Below are 8,975 nucleotides of genomic sequence, written 5' to 3' on the forward strand. Positions count from 1 at the left end.
TATCCAGTAACTACCGTATATACTCGAGTATAGGCCGACCCGAATATAAGCCGAGGCACCTAATTTTACCACAAAAAACTGGAAAAGTTATTGACTCGAGTATAAGCCTAGGGTGGGAAATGCAGCAGCTACCGGTAAATTTCAAAAATAAAAATAGATACCAATAATGTTTTTGAATATTTATTTCAAAGAAAAACAGTAAACTAGCGGTGTATTCAATGAAATACTTCACTCACCTCATGATGCTGATGTCCCGCTGTGATGATGATGTCCCGTGCAGCCGCGGGAGCGATGTCCCGCCTCCTATGACACACGGCACAGTGATTCCTATCATTGGATCACTGTACCAGAGGAGGTGGGACATCGCTATGTGGCTGCTTGCCATAACAAGGAGGAGGTGGGACATCGTTGCAGAGCGACAGGAGGGGGAGGAAGGGGAATCGTAAGACAGCCCTGCATTACATTAGAACGTGAGGAGGGGGGATGGTGCGGTGCGCGCTGCGCGGCAAACTGACACAGAGGGAGGGGAAACTCACAGGGGCACTTGGCCATTCACGAGTGTCACCCAGCGGCATGGCCCCGCCCCTTTTTCTCCTCCATTTCGGGCAATTTTTTCACTGACTCGAGTATAAGCCGAGGCGGCTTTTTTCAGCCCAAAAAGTGGGCTGAAAAACTAGGCTTATACTCGAGTATATACAGTACCTTTGAAATATCAGAAGCTATTAAAAAATGAATCAGGTAAAACTCCAGGTCCAGATGGTCCTACAAGCCAATATTATAAATGCTTTGAGGATGAACTTCTTCAGCCATTAAAGGATATAATGAATGACATATTACAGGGGGGAAAGATAACTCAAACTTGGAAAGAAGCTAATATTGTGTTATTACCGAAAGTCAAGATGTCACAAGGATACAGAATTATAGACCGATCTCATTACTAAACAATGACTATATACCCTTCCCAGAAATTTTGACACAAAGGTTAAAGAAGGTTTTACCGGCATATTCATGAAGATAGCAATAGCAGTTAGACTTATATACCGCTTCATAGGGCTTTCAGCCCTCTCTAAGCGGTTTACAGAGTCAGCATATTGCCCCCAACAACAATCCGGGTCCTCATTTACCCACCTCGGAAGGATGGAAGGCTGAGTCAACCCTGAGCCGGTGAGATTTGAACAGCCGAACTGCAGAACTGCAGTCAGCTGAAGTAGCCTGCAGTGCTGCATTTAACCACTGCGCCACCTCGGCTCGGTCAATCTGACTTTCTGCCAAAAAGACAGTTAAGGGATAATGTGAGGACTGTTTTGAACATTATTGAATATTTACAATATCACAATGAGAAACTGTCAGTATATAAGAATTTATGAACTGCAATAGCCATAGCAACAAGTCAGTCAATGGGAACTGTTTGGTGACTGAGACACAGGATTTGTTGTCTGAGGCATGTGAGACAGCTTGGAGCCTGGGCGTGGCTTAGCTTAACTGTTCTGTGCTGTGAGAGTTCGTTTGTCTTTGCTTGAGAGTACTTGCTTCTTCTTCTACCACATTGCAAGAGCTGCATGGGTATTGTATACATGCATCATGTTTTATATTATTGTATATAAAGACGTTTCTTCTATATAATGAATCCTGCTGAATTATTTGCTTGTGTGTTGGCTGGATCGCTGCAAACTCTGACAGAAACAGGCAACCTTAATATTCTTGGATGCAGAGGCGGCCTTTGACAATTTAAATTGGGCTTTTAAGTTTAAGGTTTTGAAAGAGATGGACTTTGGGGAGAATAATATCCAGGGGATTAAAACAGTGTATACATTACAGCAAGAAAACATTATTAATGAGGACTTAATCAACTCCTGTGAAATTCAAAAAGGGTACAAGACAAGGATGCCCCCTATCTCCCTTATTGTTTATATTGGTGTTGGAAGTTTTGAATAGAAATATTAGGCAAGATGAGAAAATAACAGGTATATATAAATATTAAAAGGGAAGTTTATAAATTGAGGGCATTTGCTGATGACTTGGTTATATTTTTGCAAGACCCAAAACATAACATAGAATATTTGATGAGAAAATTAAATGAGTTTTGAAATTGAAATTGAAATTTAATGAATTTATATGCCGCCCAATCCCGAAGGACTCCGGGCGGCTTACAGAATACAACACTAAAAAAGATAAAAATTAAAAATAGGGAAGAGGGAATAGATTAAAAAGAAACACGTCATGCACTCAATATAGGCGGGGCTGGACCTCATTCATGCTGGAATAGCCAGGTTTTAGTGGCCTTTCAGAAGGCCGAGAGAGTGGGAAGGGTCCAGATCTCTGGGGGTAGGTCGTTCCATAGGGTTGGAGCAGCTACAGAGAAGGCCCTCCCCCGAGGAGTCGCCAGCCGGCATTGTCCGGTTGACGGCACCCGGAGAAGGCCCATCCTGTGAGATCTTATCGGCTGTTGGGAGGTATGTGGCAGAAGACGGTCTCGCAGATATCCGGGTCCTAGGCCATGTGGGTTTTAGCAGCTTTTAAAATAAATAAACAAAAAACAACAATGCTTGTTAAGAATATGACCTGTCAGGATGGTGACATATTGACTAAAAAGTCTGGCTTTAAGGTTGAGAAAAAGATGAAATACCTGGGGGCTACACTGGTAAATACAAACACAAAACTGTTTCAAAATAACTATGTGCCTCTTCGGTATGATATCAAAAAGGACTTATTGAGATGGGATAAAGTGCAATTATCATTAGTGGGTAGAATTTCTGTAATTAAGATGAATATTTTACCAAAGCTGCTGTTTCTCTTTCAGACGTTACCAATACTTGCAACTGATACTCCATGTAAACAATGGCAGATGGATATCTCCAAGTTTATATGGCAAGGGCAAAAAACAAGAATTAGATACAAATCACTGCAAGGTGCTAAGGAAAGAGGAGGTTTGGGTTTACCAGATTTGAAATTTTTAGCTTTTTTAAGAAAGGAAATGGCAGCGAAGCCAGACTGGTGGACTTATGGTCAAATAATATCTTTTAATCTTGGTGATCCTATCCTCAAATCCAAAGAGGAATTAGAAGCAGAAGGACATGTCTGCCATTGGTTTACATATTTACAATTGAAAGAAAGATTAAAATTAGATAAAAAGAGTTATGGGTTTGACTTTCTGAAAAATGAATCGGAAATCCTACTGTGTGGTAGTGATGTTGCTAAGGTTTACAAATTATTATTGAATTTGAAGAATGAATATTTAAACATTGCATGACTCAGTGGGCAAGAAACTTTGGATATCATGTGATGTTTGAACAATGGGAAAATATGTGGACAAAAGGTCTAAAATTTACACTAAATTACAAGTTAAAAGAGAACTTTTATAAGATGATGTATTGCTGGTATTTAGCACCAAATAAGTTGTCAAGAATGTATAAAGGTATTTCAGGAACTTCCAGTTTGGCATCGCATTGAGACGGTCAGGATAGCAGGGCTCTGCCAATTCCTGGTTGAACCTTCCTCATTGAGAGGCCGTAAGGGGCTAAAGTCACCCTGGAGGGGTGACAAAGAAAGGAGGAACACCTTGCTGATTGCGGGAGAGTGGTAGCTCTTCCACTTGATCCAAGGCACCCTTTCGATCAACAAAGAAGAGAAATGGCCATTATGGCTGGACCAAAGGTGGGGCAACCGAAGAAAGGGATGAGCTGGAGTGGTTTGTGAACAGAGGATTGGAACTGGTTGAGATGATTTTCAACTTCTACATTCAAGAGTTAAATCCAAACAAAGAATTTTTAAAAGAAAGACTCTCCAAAGCATGGAGAAAGTGGTGAGTTAACACATGGAGACAGACTATACAATTGTAATGGGAGACTTTGAAGTTTTAAACTCTAAAATATAGAAAGTCCGGACTGGAACTTGCAGTATTGAAAAAAGTGACATTAATTTGCTGATAATATTGTTCGATTACTGTGCATAAAGAAAAGTGGACTCTTTTTTATATATTTTGACAGTCAGCTGTTACGCCTTCCGCTTTGTTGAATATTGGAACTCAGAGCTAGGATGCCACCTACTTGCCAGGGTTCCAAGTAACACCCCCAATGGAATAAGACTCCGAGGCTTGAAGTTCCTCAAAGTTCCATTTTATTAGAGATGTCATATTGGCACATCTGGGAAAACCCAAATCTGAAAGCTTCCAGGTTTTCCCCACCCAAAATAGTCCAAGAACCTACCCAGCACCCACATGTCCATCACATGGTCCAATCAAAGCACTGTCCCAGCTGGAGATGCCTCCCAGTCACACCCCTCCAGGTGCAGGGCTGAATGTCCTTGACTCTCGGAGAAAGGAATGTTATTATGACTATATATCTCCCCAGCTCCATACAATCCCCTCTCCCAGTTTCCCACAGACTAAATGTGGCAGGCCTGAAGATCCAATGCCCAAGATGGCTTCCAGGCCTGACAGGCCACCACCCCCTTCATCCGATGATCAAATCCTGCAATGAGAGCAACATAGGGGGTTAACCAAATTTTCCTAACCACCTCTTCCCCCTCCAGGAGGACCCTTTGGCTTATCAGGGTATTTATCATGGAATTATTTTACTAGTCTATCTGCCTTTACATTCCAACTCTTCACAGGTAGCTTCAGACAAAGGGTACCCTTTCCAATGAACTAAGTATTGCAATCGACATCTAAACAATCTAGAGTCTAGAATTCTTTTCACTTCATAATAGGTTTCCCCTTGCACCACTATAGGTTTGGGAGCTGGCCAGGTCTGTGGCCTTAATTTCAACCCGACTGCTGGCTTTAGCAAACTGCAATGTACTTTGCCTAGTATATGTGGGAGACTAAGCTGAACTGTCACTGGGTTAATTACTTTCACTATGGGGAAAGGACCTAAAAACCTTGGTCCCAGTTTTTTACTCGACAGCTTCAGTCTTATGTATTTAGTTGACAGATAAACCCGATCTCACACACGGAAGGGGGGTTGAAGAGATCAGTGTTTGTCTGCTTGCTTCCTATATGCCTCAGCGGCTTCTTCCAGCGCTTTTTTCATGTTCTCACACCCCTTTCTCAGTGACTTCATCCATTCGGTCAAAGTCATGGAGGAGGGGGTTCTCTGGGTGGCTAATCCATGCCGCTAGTGACCTGGAAAGGGGTTAATCTGGTGCTGCTATGCACGGCGTTGTTGTAACAGGTCCACCCAGTTATCTTGTTAGTAATTCACATAGTATCTTATATATTGCACCACCATTGCGTTCACTCATTCCACCATCCCGTTCATACTCAGATGGAAAGCCGAGCTAAGTCATTGTGTGGATCCGACCAATTTCAGGAACTCTCTCCAAAACTTTGCAGTGAATTGGACTCCTCAATCTGAGATTACCCAGTGGGGTATCCTGTGCAATCAGTAAATCTGTTTGATAAACATCTTTGCCATCTCCTTTACAGAGGGCAATCCTGAGCAGGCAGTAAAGTGGGCTTGCTGGAAAATAAGTCATTACTGTCCAAATCACTGTACTTCCCCCACTCTCTGGGAGTTCGATGATAAAGTCCATTGCGATTTCCTCCCAAGGTCTGCTGGAGCTTGCTACTTGTTGAAGGAGTCCAGGGGTTTTTCCATCTTCATGGCAGCACAAGTGGCAAAGCTTCTTACATAGTCCTCCACATCCACTTTCATCTACGGCCACCAGAACTGTCTCCTAGCCAGGTGCAGGGTTTTCAGGAACATGAAATGTCCAGCCAGCTTCGAGTCATGGCTGTGCTGTAGCACTTCCAGTCTCAAGCTGGTGGGGATATATAGCTTGGAGCCCTTCCAAGCTAGCCCATCCCTCATGGTCAGGACATCTTTATTATCTGCGAGTCAGGGGTCAGCTGGAAGCGCGGTTTTCAGTGCTGCTGTCAGTTTGTCCCATCCGGGATCAGGTGGTCGTCTGGCTTGGACCCTAGTGGTGACTTGTGCTGCTTGTTTTGCAGAGGGAATGATGGTGTGGACTTCTTCACTGCGGCTATCAAATTGAGGTTTTCTTGATAAAGCATCGGCAAGGTTTTTTCCCGCTGGGATCTACTTCAGTTCAAAGTTCAATCATCTGAAGTATTGTGCCCAACAGATCTGTTTGGAAGATAGCTTTCTAGAGGTTTTAAAGGATTTGAGGTTTTTGTGATCAGTCCAGACCTCGAAAGGTACTTTACCCCCTTCAAAAAAATGCCTCCAGGAGAGGAGAGCCAAGCGGACTGTGTAGGCTTCCTTTTCCCAAATAGTCCACCTCCTCTGTGTCGGTGAGCTTCTTGGACACATAGGCACACGACAGAAGCTGCCCTTGTGGGGTTTCTTTTTATTATTATTATTACCTTTTATTGTACAATTTTCTTGGTTATGTATAGGATTTCTATATTCACAATAAGAGTATACTGTCTGGGTACAATCTCTACATTCTCTATTTGAATACCAATAATAAATCTTATACACAAAGTAGTTGTAACTATTATTCTCGATACCTATTCATCTTCATCTTCACTTATCCTTATTAAGAATTTTACATTGTTTGATTAGGTCCTCTGTTCAAATTTATCTAGTCCATTAATATCAAACATCTATAAAAATCAAGTAGACATCACATGTATAGCCAATTAACCTCTGCTCTGCTTCGGTGCCCTCTTCTTGCTGCCGGACTCCTCCCGTGTCAAGCGCCTCTTCCTGCCCCGCCACGCCGGAGCCGAGGTGGAAGCCCCCCGCAGGCCTCCGCCGGGACCCGGCCTGGTCCGCCACCTACCTGCCAACGCCAGCCCGGCCGCCCCGCTGCCGCTGCCCTCACGCCACCTCCGCGACACGCCCGACCTGCCACCCACCGTCGCGCACTCCGAACCGGCGTCCCGACGGACACACCCGACGCGCCTCCCGCCCGCAGAGCAGGGCGCCTCGGCTCCCCCTTTGGAGCAGATGCGGGCCCCTTTCTGCTTCAACTATGTGGTGTTCCGGCAGTGCCTCCGCTATCCGCTGCTGGGCGGCAGCGGAGGCAGCACCGAGGAGCCCAACACCCGCGTCCAGCGGCTGAAGATCAAGGAGGAAGCCTTGGCTTTTGTTCCGCCGGAGGCGAAGCGACCAAAGCAGCTTTAGCGACTCCCGGGAGCCTCCCTTCATCTGGAGCCATGTCCTACATCCCGGGCCAGCCCGTCACGGCCGTGGTGCAAAGGGTTGAAATCCACAAACTGCGCCAAGGCGAGAACCTCATCCTGGGCTTCAGCATTGGAGGTGGCATCGACCAGGACCCGGCTCAGAATCCCTTCTCGGAGGACAAGACAGAAAAGGCCCCGCAGGGGAGAAGACCAAGGAAGCACCCCCGCCCAAATTACTATCGGCCCAGCCGCCTCGGACTTGAGCTGACCGCCTTCTTTGCGGACTTAAGAACTGTGTTTTTCTTAACTGGTGTGTTGAGTGTATGAATGTATGAATGTGAGAGAGAATGTGCCCACTTTTTAATTTAATTAATTATTATATTACTGTATTGTACTTCAATGATTACTGTGGGGTGTGTCTGAGGAGAATGTTTGATTAGTGTATATGATAGGACTAGGAGTGCGACCTGGAGCCCCCTCCACTGAGTGCAGAAGCAGAAGTGGATGGGGGCCCAGACTCGCCTCCCGCCCCAGAGTGAATGGTGCATGTGGCCTACCGGGAAGAAGGTCTCTATAACAAAATGACTGAGCTAGACAAAATTCTAACAGGTACTGATGAAAAAGTAATTAAAAAAATATATGGATATTTATTGGAGTTTAAATTGCATGAAGAACAAGTTAAAGAAACTATGATTGCTTGGGGAAAAATTTTAAGCATGGGATTGATTTAGAGAATTGGCAGAAATTGTGGTCTCAAAATTACAAAATGACAATGTCTACTGCATATAGAGAAAACTTGTATAAGATGTTTTACAGGTGGCATCTACCCCCGACCAGAATCGCAAGAATGTTCAAGAATAAATCAGAAAAGTGTTGGAAATGTCACCAGATACCTGGCTCATACTACCACATGTGGTGGACTTGCACTGAAGCCAAAAGATACTGGACTAAAATCCACATGTGGTTGGAGAAAATGATACACAAACAAATAGACTTTAAACCAGAGGTCTTTTTATTGGTAATTTTACCAGAAACCTACAACAAAGACTTAAAATATTTGATTGTAAATGTGTTAACAGCAGCCAGAATTGTATTTGCAAAAAACTGGAAAAATGAAACAATACCAAAAGAGGAAGAAGTTATTCGAAAAATAATGGACTGTGCCGAAATGAGTAAATTGACATTTGAAATTAGAGAGCAAGAGGATGAACAATTTTATAAGATATGGGACTTGTTTTATCAATGGCTAAGGGAAAAAAAACAAAATTTTGGAAATGAAAAATGATACACTTATGCCTTAGTTGGAAAAAGTAAATGATGATATAATTATGCTGTGAAATAATTCAACAATGATATAAGGAAGTACTAATATAAGGTCTGGTGATATAATGTATAAGGTTAAGAACTTACTATAATGATATTTTGCTGCTGATAAGGCAATTCTAATAGGGGAACAAATGAAAACTGGTATATATAGGCAGCGATGCCTTGTTGAACAATGAAGGAATAAGATCTCTGTTTGAAGGTATGAAATGCAAGGTTAACAATGAATAGAAGTATACTCTCTGGGGGAAAACAATGCTAATGTTAACTGAATATATTGTAGAAGGAAAATGAGGCCTTTAGTTACATTAGAGGAAATATCTGAGATGGTAAATATTATTTGAAGATGTAGATGTTAAAACAACCGTAACCAAACGACATGCTGCATGTGATGATGTTTTTTTTTTCCTTTTTGCACTTTTTTTTGTCCTTTTTGGCCTCCCCCTCCTCCCCCCACCCTTTTTTTTTCTTGTTTCATTTTGTTTTTGTTTTTTTTTTTAAACCCTAGCTTATTGTGGTGTTTATTAAATATACAACAGAGAGATACGGGATGTATAAACTT

The sequence above is a fragment of the Thamnophis elegans genome, unplaced genomic scaffold, assembly GCF_009769535.1.
Source record: "Thamnophis elegans isolate rThaEle1 unplaced genomic scaffold, rThaEle1.pri scaffold_71_arrow_ctg1, whole genome shotgun sequence".
Lineage (NCBI taxonomy): Eukaryota > Metazoa > Chordata > Lepidosauria > Squamata > Colubridae > Thamnophis > Thamnophis elegans.